This window comes from Monodelphis domestica, chromosome 5 (assembly GCF_027887165.1).
Source record: "Monodelphis domestica isolate mMonDom1 chromosome 5, mMonDom1.pri, whole genome shotgun sequence".
NCBI lineage: Eukaryota > Metazoa > Chordata > Mammalia > Didelphimorphia > Didelphidae > Monodelphis > Monodelphis domestica.
Window position 1 is genome coordinate 143,954,940 of NC_077231.1, and position 17,858 is coordinate 143,972,797.

The window sequence follows — 17,858 nt, forward strand, 5'->3', positions numbered from 1 at the left end:
CAAGGGAAAGTGTTAGATCATTTCATCTCTATGTGTCCAGCCACAAATATAGTGCCTTTCACTCAATAGACACATACTAAATGTTTTTTGAATTAAGATGACCTCAATTGGATTGAGAGGCAGTTATGGTGGTGATAAAGGAACCATGGATTTGAAGTAAAAAAGACTGAGTTCTAGTTCCACTTCTAACATAAATTGATTTTATTGAATTTACCTATTCTCTCTGAATCTCAGTTTCCATTTCCATAAAATGAAAAGTAGAACAATATTTTTGAGATCTATTTTAATATCATTCTATGGTTTATGAAATGATGCTGGTTCATTTTGTTAGTACCTATGATGTTATCATTATGGGAATCTTCTAAGGTAGGGAATTACTTTGCTTATTAATGTTGTGAATTTTTCTGTAATACTTCCAGGAATTTTCCTTGGTCAATAAGTTGGTGATCCTGTGGATTGAGAGTCTGGTCTGAGTTAGGATGAGTTCAAATATAATCTCAGATACATACTATTTGTGATTCTAAGCAATTAAACTTAAACTTTATTTTCCTCAGTTTCCTCATCTATAAAATGAGGATGATAATAGCACCTAAGTTCCAATGTTGTAAGAATCAAATGAGAAAATAATTGTAAAGCACTTAGGACAGTTCCAGACACATTGTAAGTACTAAACAAAATTTAGCTATTATTGTTATTAGAAGTAAAAGTAAGGGAACAAAGATCATACAGATACTATGTGTCAAAAGAAGGATATTAATCCAGATATTACTGACTTGGACTTTGACCTTGTGCCCATTCTGCTATCCTTCCTCTGATGGTGAATCTTCTAGGCTTCCATTTGGGTGGTTAGGATTTGACAGGGTTAGGATTCGACATATTATGCTATAACAGAAGTATTATTTAGTATAATGAGAGTAGGAGCAGAAAAATACAGAACTCTCATAATTGAAAAAATATCTGATTAGGGAGATTTCAGGGTTATGTGATTAGAAATATAGCAGATTTTTCTTTCTAAATAAACTCTTTTGGAAGCAGCTGGGTAGCTCAGTGAATTGAGAGACAGACCTAGAGATGGGAGGTCCTGGGTTCAAATTTTACCTCAGACCCTTCCCAGCTGTGTGACCCTGGGCAAGTCACTTAACCCCCATAGCCTAGCCCTTACCACTCTTCTGCCTTGGAACCAATACACAATATTGATTCCAAGATGGAAGGTAAGGGTTTTAAAAAACAAATAAGTAGACTCTTTTAATTCTCCAGCCCTCCAAAACATGAATTATATGCCAAATATTGAACAATGACTACTAAATCTCTAGGACAAAGAAATAATCTTATCAATTTTTTCAATTTTTATAGGAGAATTTTTAATCCTAAAATTATTCACATAGAACCACTCCAACACTAGTTTACTAAGTCCTAACAGGGATATAAGCTGATTTGAATCTTGACTATATTTTACGATTGCTTTGATGCAGAAAATTTGCTAGTAAATGCCACTCCCTTTCTACTCACAACCCTTCAAAAAGAACTAAGTTCAAATTGTGCCCAACTCAATAGGAAAGAAGGCAAGAATGGAAGGCTGACAGTGTGCTAGCTTCACACTGTGACTTTAGGAAACTATTGCCTCTAAGGATGTAGACTCTGCTCCAGCATAACTACTCCAACACATTTTTGACTGTTGTATACCCCAAATGCTTAAAAAAAATGATTTGTCCAATTCCTGAAGAGAATAAAAAGACATCTATAATATTATCCAAAGTGGTTAGTGAGGGTGGGAGTGACTATAGTAGATCTGAAGGTAAAATGCCTGAAATCCAGCTGACAATAACATTTTCCCTCTACCCTCAGAGAGTACTTGAGAGTACTTAGGACAGAGGCCCAGGATGGTAAATTATAATTCTAATGATGAAGTCCCAGTCATTTTTGCAGCCCAGTTTAAGGACACTACCCATTAGCAAAAGAAGAGGAATAAAAAAGTTATTAAGGAAGAATATAAATAAAATTCTGAAATACCAAACATTTTAAGAGACAAACTCAATAAATATATTGAATACAAATGGTTAAATAAGTATTGAGAATAATAATACAAATTCCTAATGAGCTTAGAATGTTCTAAACTTATGGATTACAAAAGATAGGGACCTGTACCTTGTACAATGTGGAAACACATGAAATTTTACAAAAATATAGAACAAGAAAAAATGTCAACAAGGATCAAAAATGAAATTTATATTTTTTTAGTTTTTTCTAAATTTAATTAATTAACTTAGATTATTTCCCCATGCTTACATGATTCATGTTCTTTCCATCCCCTCTTCCCTCTCTCTTTTGGAGCTGAAAAGCAATTCCACTAGGGTTTACATGTATCATTGTTCAAACCAATTTCTCTATTATTAATATTTGCAAAAGAGAGATCATTTGAAGTCAACAACCCCAATCATATGCCCATTAAATCATGTGATCAATCCTATGTTTTTCTTTTGCGTTTCTACTCCCACAGTTCTTTCTCTAAATGTGAATAGTGTTCTTTCTCTTAAGTCCCTCAGAATTGTTCTCGATCATTGCATTGCTGCTAGGAGAGAAGTCCATTACATTTGATTTGCCACAGTGTATCAGTTACTGTGCACAATGTACTCCTGGTTGTGCTCCGTTCACCCTGTATTAATTCATGGAGATATTTCCAGTTAACATGCAATTGCCCAAATTCATTATTCCATTCAGCACAAAAGTATTCCATTATCATCAGATACCACAATGTATTCAGCCATTCCTGAATTGCTGGACACATCCTCAATTTCCAATTTGTTGCCACCACAATGAGAACAGCTATGAATATTTTTGTGCATGTATTTTTCCCTATTATCTTTTTGAGGTACAAATCCAGTAGTGGTATGGCTAGATCAAAGGGTAGGCAGTCTTTTAAAACCTTTTGGGCATAATTCCAAATTGCCTTCCAGAATGATTGGATCAATTCACAGCTCCACTAGCAATTCATTAATGTCCCTACTTTGCCACACCCCCTCCAACATTCATTACTTTCCTTTGCTGTCATGTTAGCCAATCTGTTAGGGTTGAGGTGGTACTTGTGACAGTGAAAATGTGGTTTGACAAGACTGTGAATTGCCAAAACTGTAAAGGTTTTGGCCAAACTGTCCAGGTAATTTTTAGTGTCTTGATTTAAAATCTAAAAATTAAGTGGTCATCATGGGAAAATTCCCAAATATGAAAATACCCAAGTCAGCTGGGTTTTATGGAGATTTTAATTAATACAAATGAAGGAATTAAGGGAAGGGGAGAGAGTGAAAAAGAGAGAGAAAGAGAAAATAGTAGAAAGGGCCTAGGCCAAATGTCCTAGGCCTGAGTCTAAGGGAGTGAATCTCTGTCTTTATCACTCACCACAAGATCATCTCAAGCAAGCTCCAGTCCTCCACTGAACTCCTGACCCTTTAAACTGAGTTCAGAGTCTCAACTGAATTCAATTGACCTTTTAAAGAGAATTTTCTCTTGTTACCTCCCCTAAATTTTCACATCTACCAATCATAGTAGACTCTTTTTCCCAGGACTGCCCATTCTTAATTCTCAGCACTCTTTAGTTCTCACCTTCTCTGGGTAGATTATATCTTCTGAGTACTTCAAACCTCTTTTGTTAAGCTTGCCTTTTGTAAGTTGCTTGACCTTTTAGCACCTTTTTCTATTAGATCTAAAAATAGACCTAGGTTTTAGCTTCACTATAAGTATTTTAGGGACTTTTCATTGTTCAATCAGGAGTTTTCAACTTTATCTTCCCCTAAGACACTGTCTGAGTAAGGTGGAGTAATTTTAAAAGTTCTCAATACATTCCTGATCAAGTACCTCCATTGTTAAAAATAGGGAATCGTTTAATCAAATGTTCTGAAGTAGAGTCTGAGCAGTTTTAAGATTCACATACTTCAGAGTTGTTTTTATTTGAATTTCTCTAATTATGAGATATTTAGAACATATTTTCAAGTTCTTATTGATAGTTTTGATTTTTTTTTGAAAACTACCTAATCATGTCCCTTGCCCATTTATCAATTGGGGAATGCCTTGATTTTTTAATACAATTGGCTTAATGCCTCATAAATTTGAGAAATTAGACCTTTGTCAGAGGTTTTTGTTATAAAGATTTTTTCACCAAATTGTTCCTTCCCTTCTAATTTTGGTCACATTGGTTTTGTTTGTACAAAACATTTTTAATTTAATGTAATAAGAATTATTCATTTCATATTTTATAAAATTCTCTGTCTCTTACTTGGCTTAAATACTTGCCTTTCTTATAGATCTGACAGGTATACTGTTCTATATTCAACTAAGTTTCTTATAATTTCCTTCTTTTTTTAAAATTATTTACCCATTTTGAATTTATCTTGGTATAGGGTGTGAAAAATTGACCTAAACTTATTCTCTCCCATATTGTTTTCCTATTTTCCCAACAGTTTTTGTCATATAGTTGGTTCTTGTCTCAAAAGCTGGCATCTTTTGCTTTATCATACAGTTTCTTGCTGAGGTTATTTACTTCAAGCTTTTCCATTGATCCTCCCTTCTGCCTCTTAGCTAGAACCGCATTGTTTTGATGATCAATGCTTTATAGTACAGTTTAAGATCTGGTACTGCTAGGACACCTTCCTTCACATTTTTTCTCATTAGTCCACTTAATTACCTTTTGGTAATTACCTTGAGTTATGTTTTTGGATATCAAATTTCCTGTTTAAGTTAGATCATTTCTTTAGGAATACTTGGAAGTCTTCTTTTTTATTAAATGACCATATTTTCTCCTGCAAGAATACAGTCAACTTTTCTGAGTAGTTGATTCTTGGTTGTAGGCTCAATTCCTGTGCTGTCTGGGAATATTATATACCTTCCCTTTTAGTTCTTCAGTGTAGTTGTAGCCAGGTCCTGTGTTATCCTAACTGTGACTCCATGATATATGAATTATATCTTTTTTTTCTTTTTAGCATCTTATAGTATCTTTTACTTGTTTTGGTAATTCTTGAACTTGGCTATACCATTCCTGCATATTGCCAATCAGGGATTTAATGCAAGAGGTGATTAGTGAATTCTTTCAATTTCTACTTTACCATCTTGTTCCATAATGACAGGGCAATTTTCTTGGATTATTTCCTGTAGAATGATGTCTCTTCTTTTATCTCCTGTCCCTGATGGCCTCACAGAATCGTGACCTGGCTGCTGCCAGCACCACCCCTGCCTCCCTTAAGGGGGCTGAGCAGGGGTAGGCGTGGCCTGAGGGTCCATGGGCAAGAGATTACAACAAGAATTGATGACCCTAATGATGTCTGGAGATAAAGGAATTTCTGCCTTCCCAGAGTCAGACAATCTCTTCAAATGGATTGGGACCATCCATGGTGCATCTGGGACAGTATATGAAGATCTGAGGTACAAGCTTTCTCTGGAGTTCTCCAGCAGCTATCCATATAATGCTCTCACAGTGAAATTTGTCACACCCTGCTACCATCCTAATGTGGACACCAAGGCAATATCTGTTTGGACATCCTCAAAGACAAGTGGTCAACTCTGTATGATGTCAGGACCATCCTACTCTCTATCCAGAACCTGCTGGGAGAACCCAATATTGATAGCCCATTGAACACACATGCTGCTAAGCTTTGGACAAACCCTAAAGCCTTTAAAAAGTACCTGCTGGAAACCTACATGAAGCAGGTGACCAGCCAAGAGTCCTGACTCTGACTGCCCAGCTTCCCTCGCCTTCACCTTGTGTGTGTATTTGTGTGTGTGTATGTGTGTGTGTGTGTATGTATGTGCATGTAGCCTTTTCTTTCCTCAAGGCCTATCTTCTCTCTTCTGTCTAATTCTTTATCACAGACTGTTTTCCTTTTCTTCTGATGTTTTTCTTTCTTTGTTCAACTCTAGTCCAGCCCTCAAGATTAATGTATAAATAAATTTTGTTTTTGTTTTTTAAAAGCTAAAAAAAAAGCCTGAATCGGCTCAAGGGCAAACTCATTGCCAAACCCAGACAAATAGCTGCCACCTCACCAAGATGTTGGAACACTTAGCACGCTGCCAGCCAGAGTCGCCTCTCTGGAGAAAGAGACAGAGGGAGGAAGTGACATGCTTATATAGATGGTTTTACGCCACTTTCCAGCATCTCATATGTACCAATTATAGCTTAGCTTGACTTACGACAGCTCAGAGGTCTGTCCACTGTTTCTGATTCATCATTTGTTAGCACATGCCCATGTAATGTGGGTGTGCACATTCCTGGGTGCTAAAACAAGCAAGATGGAAAGACTCTAAAAACCACAGTCCCCCCTGATGATGATTGGGTGACTAGTCTCCCCTATTGATCACTAAATATAAGTGACCTGCACCCCAAAAATTTCTAACTACAGGTGTATACAAAATTTTAACCTTTAAGAGAAAAAGCTACAATAGTTAGAGATAAGTGGGAAATAGAAGAGAGAGAGATAGCAAAACAAATGTTTTGCTGGGTGCATTGACAAAACCTAATTAGGGGGCAGTCCCCTTTGGAATAAGAGTGTACATTCAAAATAAATGTTCAATCAACCTTCAGTTCAATCAACCACACCCCAAGGTTCATTCTGGATCTTCCTGTAGTGTAAGGGTTTAGGTATCTTTCTGCAAACAGTTCATTATCTGGATTTAGGAGTTACCAAGCTTCTTCTCTGAAGATCTTTCTTGAACAAAAATTTAAATCTTAGATTTTATGAAAATACAATCCCCCCTGAAGAAGATGTCGAAACACCCAGTTCAGCTCAGGATGCAAGGTTTACTTATGGGTGTGTATGAATCAATTTTTAAAATAAGCAAAAGCAAAAACAAAAACAAAAAATCAAAAGAAAAATATTGAAAGATAAATTAAACCCTTTTATATATATATATATATATATATATATATATATATATATATATATTTAAAGAATTCAAAATCAGTATCAAAATATCAAAAATCTATGTATGCAAAATTTTGAGTAAGCAAGAATAAACTTTTCACAGGCCCTTTTATTAGGGTTCAATTAATTATTAGGGTCCTCCTCCTCCTCCTCCTCCTCCTCCTCCTCCTTCTTCTTCTTCTTCTTTTGACCTGTGTGCTCTTTTGGCACTATTTCAGGTTCAGTCTGTGCTCCTTTTTTGTTTGTTTGTTTCCTAGAATAAGACACAAACACTAATCACAGCCCCATAACAATGATCAACAAATGGCAGGTTCCCATAGTCTAAAGCTGTTTGGGTATGTATTAATATTATAACATATATATATATATATATATATATATATATATATTTAGACTTATATTACTTCAGAAAGAGGAAAACATTAATTTTATATACATTTATTACAATAAATGAGGTAAAGGGGAAAAATCAATATTCTAATCAAAATAAAAGAAAAGTAATAATAAAAATAAGGGAAAAATCAGGAATTTAATGTGTTCTTGAAAAAAACAGTATCCACTTGTTAATGAATTATTATCTCCAATTCATGTGATAGGGTAGAATCAATCAGTCTCAACAGAAGATGCTCTCTTTACATTTGAGCAATGAATCCAAGAGTCCTTCTCTCCAATCTTTATAGATGTTGGAGTAGTTCACAATATTTCAATGATCTCTCCCTGGAAGGCTGAGTTGCTCCAGAATACTGGAAATTCTTAATATACACCTTGTCTCCTGGCTTCAGGTCATGAAGTGAAAAGTCTAGTGGTCTGGCTTATACTGCAGCTCCAGATTCATGAAGTTCACATAGTTTGTGCTGTAATTCCTGTATATAGGAAACAATAGTAATATATCCCCCTAATAGTGATGTATATGAGGGGGAGAAAGGCTTAGCCTGTACAGGTGGATATCCAAAAAGCATCTCAAATAGTGAGATATGTAGGTCTCCTCTAGGCCTGCTTCTAAGATAAAATAGGGCCAGAGGGAGGATTTCAGGCCATTTTAAATGGGTCTCAGTGCATAATTTGCCAATCATAGTTTTAAGTTCTTTATTCATCCTTTCAACTTGGCCTGAGCTCTGTGGATGATATGGAACATGGAATTTGGGAGTTATCCCCAAGCAAGTGTATATTTGATTTAAGACAAAATCAGAAACATTACTTCCTCTATTGGAATCAATACATGCTGGCAGGCCAAAGAAAGGAATAATTTCTTTTAAAAGAACCTTAGCAACAAAAGCTCCTGTGGCTTGGGTCACAGGAAATGCTTTTGGACATCTGGGCAGTTGATCTACTATGAATAGACAACATATATAATGTCTGGCATTTGGTATTGTCATGAAATCTATCTGTAGGTGCTCAAAAGGTGTGTAAGCCAGATGACGCCCACCAAAAGCTTTGCCATGAAAGGCATGTTGGTTATATGCCTGGCAGGTAGAGTAGGATGAACACACTTTAGAGGCTATGGTAGTTATACCAGGAGCTATTAATTCTCTTTTAATAGAGTCAACAATACCCTGGGTACCAAAGTGACCATTTTTATGAACAGATTGGTAAATTTGGTGATAGAAACTTCTAGCAAGCAGGGTTTTTCCTTCAGATGACACCCATACTACATTAATGTGTTTTGTTTTGAATTTTTGATTCCATTTTTCCACTTCTTTTGCATTATAGGAAAGTGTTAAATTTAAGTCATCAATGGTTTTTAATGTTAAAATTAATTCAGGCCCTTCTATGGCTGCTAGCTTGGCAGCAGTATCTGCTCTATCATTTCCCCTAGAGACAGGATCAGTGCCACCTGTATGGGCAGAGCAATGAACTACAGCTAGGGCTTCAGGCAGTTTGAGAGCAAAAAGAATTTCATTAATAATTTCTGCATTAGCTATGGATTTCCAGCTGAGGTTAAAAATCCTTTCTGGAGCCATAGCATCCCTACTGAGTGACAAATGCCAAAAGCATATCTAGAATCTGTATAAATTGTTGCCTTTTATCCTTGGCAATTATACAAGCCTGTTTCAGAGCTATAAGTTCCACCCCTTGAGTGCTAATGTTAGAGGGCAGTGAAGTTGACCACTCAGTGACAAATTCTGTGACTACAGCAGCTCCAGTGTAGTGTATGCCAACCCTCATAAAAGAAGAACCATCAGTAAATAAGACTAGATCTGGATTTTCTAAGGGAGTGTCCAAGAGATTATCTAGAGGTTTTTCTGCCATGGACACTAGTGTTTTACAACTCTGTAATAGTTCTCCCGAAGTTGGTAAATCTGGAAGCAAGGTGGCAGGTTTAAGGGTTGTACAGCATTTTAGAGTAATATTTTCATTGTTTATCAAGGTTATTCCATACCTTATAATTGGCTGATCAGAAAATTCCTGTGTTCTATGTCTTAGCAACAATGCTTCTACCTCATTTGGACACATAATTGTTAATGGGCATCCCAGCATGAGATCAACAGTTTTTGTCATTAGTAAGGCTATAGCAGTTAATCCTCTAAGACATGGTGGTGCTCCTGATGCTACTGGATTCAGTTGGGCAGAATAATAAGCAAGTGGGCACTGAGAAGGCCCCAAAGTCTGAGTTAAAACACCTAAAGCTACACTTCTTCAATCATGTACATACAAAGTAAATGGCTTATTGTAATCTGGGATGCCTAGAGTGGGGGCAGACAGGATAGCCTGTTTTAGTTCTGATAAAGCTAACAGGTGTTCTGGCTCTAATTTAAGGGGTTCAGGGATCGAATCCCTTGTTTGTGCTATAAGGGGTTTAGTCATTACCCCATAGCAAGGAATCCGTTGTCTACAAAACCCTGTTGCTCCCCAAATTGCTCTCAACTGTTTCTTAGTGGTAGGAGTGCATAAATTTTGAATATTTTCAATTCATTTGGGAGAAACAGAATGGGCACCAGCTGTCAGAATGAACCCCAAATATTCTACTTTGGCTTGACAGCACTGAACCTTTTCCTATGAGACCTTATGCCCTCTTTTGTGAAATTCCAAAAGAAGGTGTTTGCTATCTTCCTGGCATGCTTCTGCATCTGTTGAAGGCAAGAATAGATCATCTATTTGTTTGATTTATTTGCTGTTTTTAAATTTTATATTAGCTGTATCTTGGCTCAAAATTTGTGCAAATAAGCTCAGGATATCTACAAAACCCTGTGTCAAATGACTACAGAATTACTTGCAGCCCTGCCAGGTGAAAGCAAAGATATGCCTGGAGTTCTCATGTATGGTTATGGAAAAGACGGCTGAGCACAAGTCCCCTACTGTACAGTATGTAGCTGTGCTACGGATAGAGAAAATAATAGTATTGATGTTGGAAACTATGGAGTTTCTCTTTATAACATGAGTGTTCACAACCCTCAAATCCTGTATGAATCAATTGAGGTGCTTGCCATCAGGCCCCTTTTTTGTTTCTTTAATGGGCAGGATGGGTGTGTTGTATTCAGCTTTACAAGGGATTATTATTCCCTGTGCAATTAATGAGGTTATTTCTGGGCAATACCCTCTATTGCCTCTTTTGAGAGGGGATACAGAGGAATGGAAGAAGGTGGGCTATATTAAAAGCTGACTTTAAGTAAGCCTACATTGGAAGAAGATGTGGCCCAAAGAGACTCCAGTATATCTTCAGATATTACAAAGGTGGGATGCTCTTTCCCCTCCTGACTCTCTGAGAGAATTGCAGGGAGTAAATTTAAAGATTCCTCATGTACTTCCAGTAATAAGGAGCCATCTGGGATGAAGTTATTGTGGCTCTGAGTTTGCATAGAAGGTCCCTCCCCAGCAAATTTAAAGGGGATTCAGGCATCAAAAGGAAGGAATGTTGTACCTCTAGGGGTCCTACTGACAGCATTGTAGGGGAAAGTTTTTTAATCCTTTGGGGTATTCCTGACACTCCCATTACATTCTCTGAGCCAACAGAATAGCAATGTAAATCAGATGTACTCTTTAATACAGACCTGGAGGATCCAGTGTCTAAAAGACAACCATAATAGGTGTTACCCACCTTTAAGGTAACATGGTGTTCATTAGTATAGGGGGAAGTGGATAGAGACTATGGGTAGTAGGACAGCAGGGTCTAGAAAATCAAAGGTTGTATCCTCTGATTCCTGTGACACCCCCCCCCCCCGACACCTTTATTGTATTTGGGAAGTTCCTTGGGCACCCCCCCTGAGGGGCATTAGCACTTCAAGTATTTTTTGGATGAGCACCACTAAAGTTATATTGCTGTGGAGTCATTTGGTTTGAGTTATAATTTTCCCAATATCTATTCCTATAATTATTATTCTTAAAATTGTGTTTTCCATTATCATTATTATAGTTATTTCTATAATTATCACTTCTGTAGTTGTTATTCAACTGAATATTCCTTCTGATAATCTTGACTAAAGTTCCATACTATCATTTTGTGGTCCTTCTTCTCACAGAATTGGCAGGTGATGGATTGATAATTAGATTCCTGGAGAGGGGCAAGTGTCAATGGTTGATTATCATGCCCACTTTCTGTTTTAGCCATCTTATCTTTTAAATATCCCAATTCTTTCTTTATTTCCTCTATGGTATCATTATTTTCTTCTTCCTTTTCTTTGTTTCCTTTTGAAACATGTAGAACTGTTTTCTGCAATTCTTAAAGGTCCATCTCTGGCCATCTTGAGCAATGTGTTCTAAAATAATCCCTAATCACTTTGCAAGAGTTATTGACAAAGAGACTTCTAACTTGTTTTATACAATTTTCTTTAGATAGGTCAAAATCCAAGTATCTACCCCCAAACAAGATTATTCTGTCCATGAATCTGGAGGGTGTCTCTTCCTCATTTTGCTTAATCTTTTCAAATTCTGTCCATTTATCTGTACTGTCTGCACACTCTCTCATTGCTTTTAGGATGGCCTCTCTCCAATGTTATAGTAGTAAATTATCCTCAGAGTTGTTATAGTCCCATTTGGGATCCAGAGATGGCCAATGTGCTGCATTGTGCCCCCTGTGTTTTGCTAACATGAGAAATTATTTTATTTTTCTCACTTTCTGTTAAAAAAGCCTGTAGCAAGTTTTCAACATCCTTATTAGACTGATTATACTAAAAAATATGTCTGTCATCTTTTTTGTTACTAGAAAGGTATCTTGTTCATATGTGGGGATATTTCATGTAAATTCATTTTTTTCTTGGGGGAGTAAATGGTATATTGTGCCTTAAAGTCACCGTATCCCCTTTTTGTCCTATTTCAGGTACTTCTCTTAGAGGGAACAGGCCTCAGATTGAATTTGGTACCTGTGGGTCAGTTTGACTAAGAGGAGTTTCTTTAGGAGGATATCTCCTTTGGGCTGGAATTTGGTTTTGTATAGGAGGAGGAACATGAGAAACTGGAATGGCAGGGGAAGTGTCTTGGGGATTAGGTTCAGCCAAAATTTGCAGACCATGAGAGAACAAGTCTGTTAACTGAACTATAGGGAAGGTTTTTACCATCTCTTTTTCAGGGAAGGAAATTTCCTCATTTAGAGGTTCAGAAACAGGTCTGTCATGTCCAGACCTGTTTCTGGTGGGGAGGATGTTTGCTAATTGATCCTATAAGAAACCTTTTAGATCATCCAATTAAACTTGTATATTCTCCTACATTTCAGCTTCAAATTTTTAAATATTTTCCTGTGTTTTATATTGAATGTTTTTTGTTTTCCTATGTTTAATCTTCAGATTTTTGCATAATTTTCTGTTTTTTATCTTCAGATTCTTGCATAATTTCTTATATTTTAGCTTCATAATTTTGCATGTTTTTCTGAATTTCAGCTTCAAATATTTTTTGTTATCATCTCTAAACACAGTATTGAGGATTACAAAAATGACATTATTTAGTAATATAAAAAATTAGAGTTATGCTGAATTCCTCAATGTCCCTAATTCTTCAACCGCCATATAAATGTCAAAGAATGTAGTTTTATATATGAAAACTACATTCTTTGACATTCATATGGCAGTTGATATATATATATATATATATATATATATATATATATAGCAATTTTTTTTTCCCTAGAGGTCTTCACAAACCATGTGGAGAGCAGTGCAAGACCAAATACTCTCTTTAGAATCCCTTCACTCCTAATTGAGAGTAATCTGGGCAGTTATTCCCTGAGGGAAAGTGGATTTGTAACTAAACAGCTTTCCCAGTCCTGCCACTTTGGATAAAAAAAAAAGGAAAATCAACTGTATTCTATCTTTTTTAAGGAGAGAGGGAAAAAATTCCAAATTTACTTACCTCTACAGCTGATCAAAATACGCTATTAAAAGCTGAACTTAGTCATAGTAGAGAAAAGATTTAGGAAAGTTAAGAAGATTGAAGGTATTTCATCACAACCAAGTTGGTCAGCTAAAACTGTAAAGATAATTTTAGCATTGTGAGTTAATATCAAAATTTAATTGGTTGCCAGGGAAAATCCCAAATAATAAAATACCCAAGTCAGCTGCAAATTTATGGTGATTTAATTGATATAGTGGAAAGAGATTAAGAAGAAGGAAGAAGGAAAGGAAGTAGGATTTCTCCTGCCTGGCTAGTGCCAGAAAGAAGACCAGAGGCTCTAGAAAGTAAGGAGGAAGGAACCAGCCTGAACTCCAAAAGGGCTCAGCCAGGATGTGTGAGCTTGAATCAGCTCAGGGGCAAACTCACCACCAAACCCAGACAGATAGCTGCCACCATACAAAGATGTCAGAACACTTAGCATGCTGCCAGCCAGAGTCGCCTCTCTGGGGAAAGAGGCAGAGAGAGGAAGTGATGTGCTTTATATAGATGGCTTTATGCCACTTTCCTGCATCTCATCTGTACCAATGATAGCTTAGCTTGACTTAGGATAGCCCATGGGTCTGTCCACTGTTGCTGATTTCTCATTTGTTAGTGCATGCCTGTGTAATGTAGGTGTGCACACTCTTGGGTGCTAGACCAAGCAAGATGGAGAGAATCTAAAAATCACAATTTCCAGATTAATTATTTTGCTTTTTAGGTTCCTTTTCAAATTTTCTTCAGTCTCAGTACAGTAGGTGGGGGAGGAGTTTTGGAGATTGAGTTTCTCTGACTTCTGAAGGCACTAATTCTAGACTGGATTAAGCCAGCCAAACTTATCTGCAAACCTGGGTTTGCCCTGAGGCCAAATCCTCCAGAGGCAAAGGCCTAAAATAGAGGAGTGGTGCCCAAAGGCTGCAATTAGGCAGCACTCTTCTCTGTCCCTTTCATCTATCTGCCTCAAAGGCAATTGTGGTCAGAGCCCTGAGACTCACATAGCTCTTTTAGTGAGGCACTCTCTCTGGGATAGGCCCTCACTCCAAGATCTCAGCAACCATCTGAGCCTCAGCAGAGTAGGTGGAGGAAGGGTCCTGGCACTTTCCTTTCCTTTCCTTTCCTTTCCTTTCCTTTCCTTTCCTTTCCTTTCCTTTCCTTTCCTTTCCTTTCCTTTCCTTTCCTTTCCTTTCCTTTCCTTTCCTTTCCTTTCCTTTCCTTTCCTTTCCTTTCCTTTCCTTTCCTTTCCTTTCCTTTCCTTTCCTTTCCTTTCCTTTCCTTTCCTTTCCTTTCCTTTCCTTTCCTTTCCTTTCCTTTCCTTTCCTTTCCTTTCCTTTCCTTTCCTTTCCTTTCCTTTCCTTTCCTTTCCTTTCCTTTCCTTTCCTTTCCTTTCCTTTCCTTTCCTTTCCTTTCCTTTCCTTTCCTTTCCTTTCCTTTCCTTTCCTTTCCTTTCCTTTCCTTTCCTTTCCTTTCCTTTCCTTTCCTTTCCTTTCCTTTCCTTTCCTTTCCTTTCCTTTCCTTTCCTTTCCTTTCCTTTCCTTTCCTTTCCTTTCCTTTCCTTTCCTTTCCTTTCCTTTCCTTTCCTTTCCTTTCCTTTCCTTTCCTTTCCTTTCCTTTCCTTTCCTTTCCTTTCCTTTCCTTTCCTTTCCTTTCCTCCATGAATTCAAGCTCCTATGTGTGCCTTTTAAGGTGAATTGAGCAGGAACGTCCCCTGGCTCTGTCCTGTTGTAATTGGTTTTGTGTCTCTCTTAAAGTGCCTTATTTTTTATTGGCATGGAAGGGTTTTAGCAGGAGGCTTAACTTTTGCTGATTCCAAGCTGCCATCTTGACTCCACCTCAGCAATTTATCTTTTATTCAAAGATTATTTTAATTTCCCAATACATGTAATAATAATTTTCAACTCATATTTTTCCAAAGTATATGATCCAAATTGTCTCTCTCCCTTTCTTCCCTTCCCAATTTTGGAGATGGTAAACAATTTGTTCTGGATTATACATGTATTATCTTATAAAACATACTTCCATTTTGGCTAATGTTATAAAATAGAATATGCATATAAAACCAAAATTCCAAATAAAACCATAAATTAACTAATGTGAAACATATTATATTTTGATCAGCATTTGACTCCAATAGTTCTTTATCTGGAGGTGAATAGCAGTCTTTGTCCTAAGTCTTTTAGAATTGTCTTGGATCATTGTATAGCTGAGAGTAGCAATTTTTCACAGGTGATCATTGTATAATATCTCTTTTACTGTTTATAATATTCTCCCAGTTGTGCTTATTTTGCTCTAAATCAATTCATGTAGTTCTTTCCAGCTTTTTCTGAAATTGTCCTACTCATCTTTTGCCACAATAGGATCCTATAAACAACATATAACACACTTCATTCTTCCATTCTCTAGTTGATGAGTATTGATTCCATTTTCAATTTTTTCCACTAAAAAAAGGAATGCTATTAATATTTTTTAATAAATAGTTCCCCCCTTTTTATGATCTCTTTGGAATACAAACCCAGTAATAGTATTATAGGATCAGAATTATTGTTTGTTAAATCTGTGGACATAGTTTTAAATTGTCCTCCAAAATGGTTAGATCAGTTTACAATGCCACAGAAAAATAGTATTCCAGTTTTGCCATATCCCTTCCAAAATTTGTCACTTTCTTTTATTTTCATATTGGACAGTTTGAGAGTTGTGAGGTGGCACAACAGAGTTTTTATTTGCATGAGAAATGCAATTTATTTAAGAAGAACTTTAAGAACAAATTGAGGTTGAAACTGTGAAGATTGAATTTAGCTATCTCCTGATTGTAACAATGAAGATAGGTAGCTCTTTTTTATTGTGAAGATAACATTGTAATCTCCTGATTTTAATGATGAAGGTACTTAGCTCTTTCTTTATAGTGAATCTAGAATTGTAAACTACAATCTATTTTTAGATTTTAAGTACAAAAAGGTGTTAAGTAACTAGAAAAGATGAATTAGCCCCCAAAAGGTGTTAAGTAACAACAAAAGCTGAACTTACCAAAAGAGGTGTTAAGTAAATAAAAAAAGATATAATCTAACCAGATAAGGGGAGAACTAAAGAATGGACAGTCCTGGAGAAAAGCGTCTGTTGTGATTGGTAGACATGAAAATTTTGAGGAGGTCCCACAAGAGAAAAAGGTCTTTAAATAGGAGAAAAAAGACTAAAGAGAACAGTCAGTCACCAGGTCTTGGAGTGAAGGATCAGTCACTTGGAGGTGGAGGGAAGATGGACATTCAGATATTAGGTGATTTGTTTGGACATTCTGGTACTGGATTGAAGGATTGACTGGAAGACAGACTTGGAGGAGGGAACAGAAGACAGACACTCAGAATGGTTTCATTTAGACTGTCACCATTTGTGAGTAAAAGGCTGACTTAGTGACCCCACCATATTGGAGGCATAAAGCCTCCAGGTAAGGCCCAACATCTTGAGACTCTGGGCAACTGGGGCTTAGAAATTCTAGCTGGTATCAGAAGAAGCCAGAGTTTTCTCTCTCTCTCTCATTCCTTAATTCATTTACTTTAGTAATTTATTTTGGGATTAGGAATTAAATCCCTGGCAACCACGTATATAAATATTCAAAGTCCAACCACAAAACATTTAACAGAACATAGAGGGCTCTCAGCCAAACTTATTTTTTAAAATATACTGTTAGCAGGTTAAAAAATAGCAGTCTTCCCCAGTAGAAAGTCTTTCTAAAGATGTGAAAGTGAAAGTAATAGATTTGGAACACACAGATAATGAATTGAAGTAATATTTTACTGAAGGAAAGGAAAAGGGAAAAAATATCAAAGGAACATTACTGCACCAGTCAAAACAATTAGCTTTGACGATGGGATTCAAAGTGATAAAGTAAAGATCATAAGCCTTTTATAGAAGAATAAGAAATTAAGTTGCATAAAAACCACAATGCAGGAATTGAAGAAGTCAAAATAACAAATGGAGAGAATCCATAGATATCCTCCAGAAAATATTTTTTCCAAACTCAGGACCATAGATAACCTCCAGAACATAAACAGAGAACCAGAACAAATATTATTGTTATAAAGAACTGCTCTTTGAATGCAAAAACTGACAGTGGTTAACTTTTAAAATTACAATATAAAGCAAATTTTGAAAATATTCAGGATAATGGTTCTTGAATAGAAGGAAGAGAAAATGCAAAAAAAAATATTTCCTAAATCTGTGAGAATGACAGTAGGGAATGGAATAATATATTTGAAAAGCAAAATATAATGAGGTTTAAAAGCACAGCAAATTCCCTTCAAACTTGAGTTTAACAATTAATGTAAAAAGATTGATAGTTAATAAAAGATTGTCAATTGAAACAGTAGTTTTAAAAGCTCATCCTATGTTTCATCATGGGGTGAGAGGTCAAAAGAAATGTTTCAATTGAAAACTACCTTCTCTGAGATTGTGTTTATTCTGACCCAGGGAAACAGATGCATATGGCATATTAGAAAGAACACTGTAGTTCAGGTGAGGAAACCTAGGTTGAGATATTCTTTGAGACACTAAACTTCTCTGTAAATTATTTTCTTAATGTGTAAAAAAGTGAATATTAAATTGGATCATCTCTATAGTGGTTTCCAATTCTATGTTTTTGTCATGGAAGCCTAGGTTGGAGTGCTT

At 36.3% G+C, this 17,858-nt stretch overlaps 1 pseudogene; it reads left to right on the forward strand.

Moving 5' to 3' along the window:
• The first annotated feature begins 5,174 nt into the window (after positions 1-5,174).
• LOC100012057 (ubiquitin-conjugating enzyme E2 C-like) lies at positions 5,175-5,750 on the forward strand (annotated as a pseudogene).
• The last annotated feature ends 12,108 nt before the right edge of the window (positions 5,751-17,858 follow it).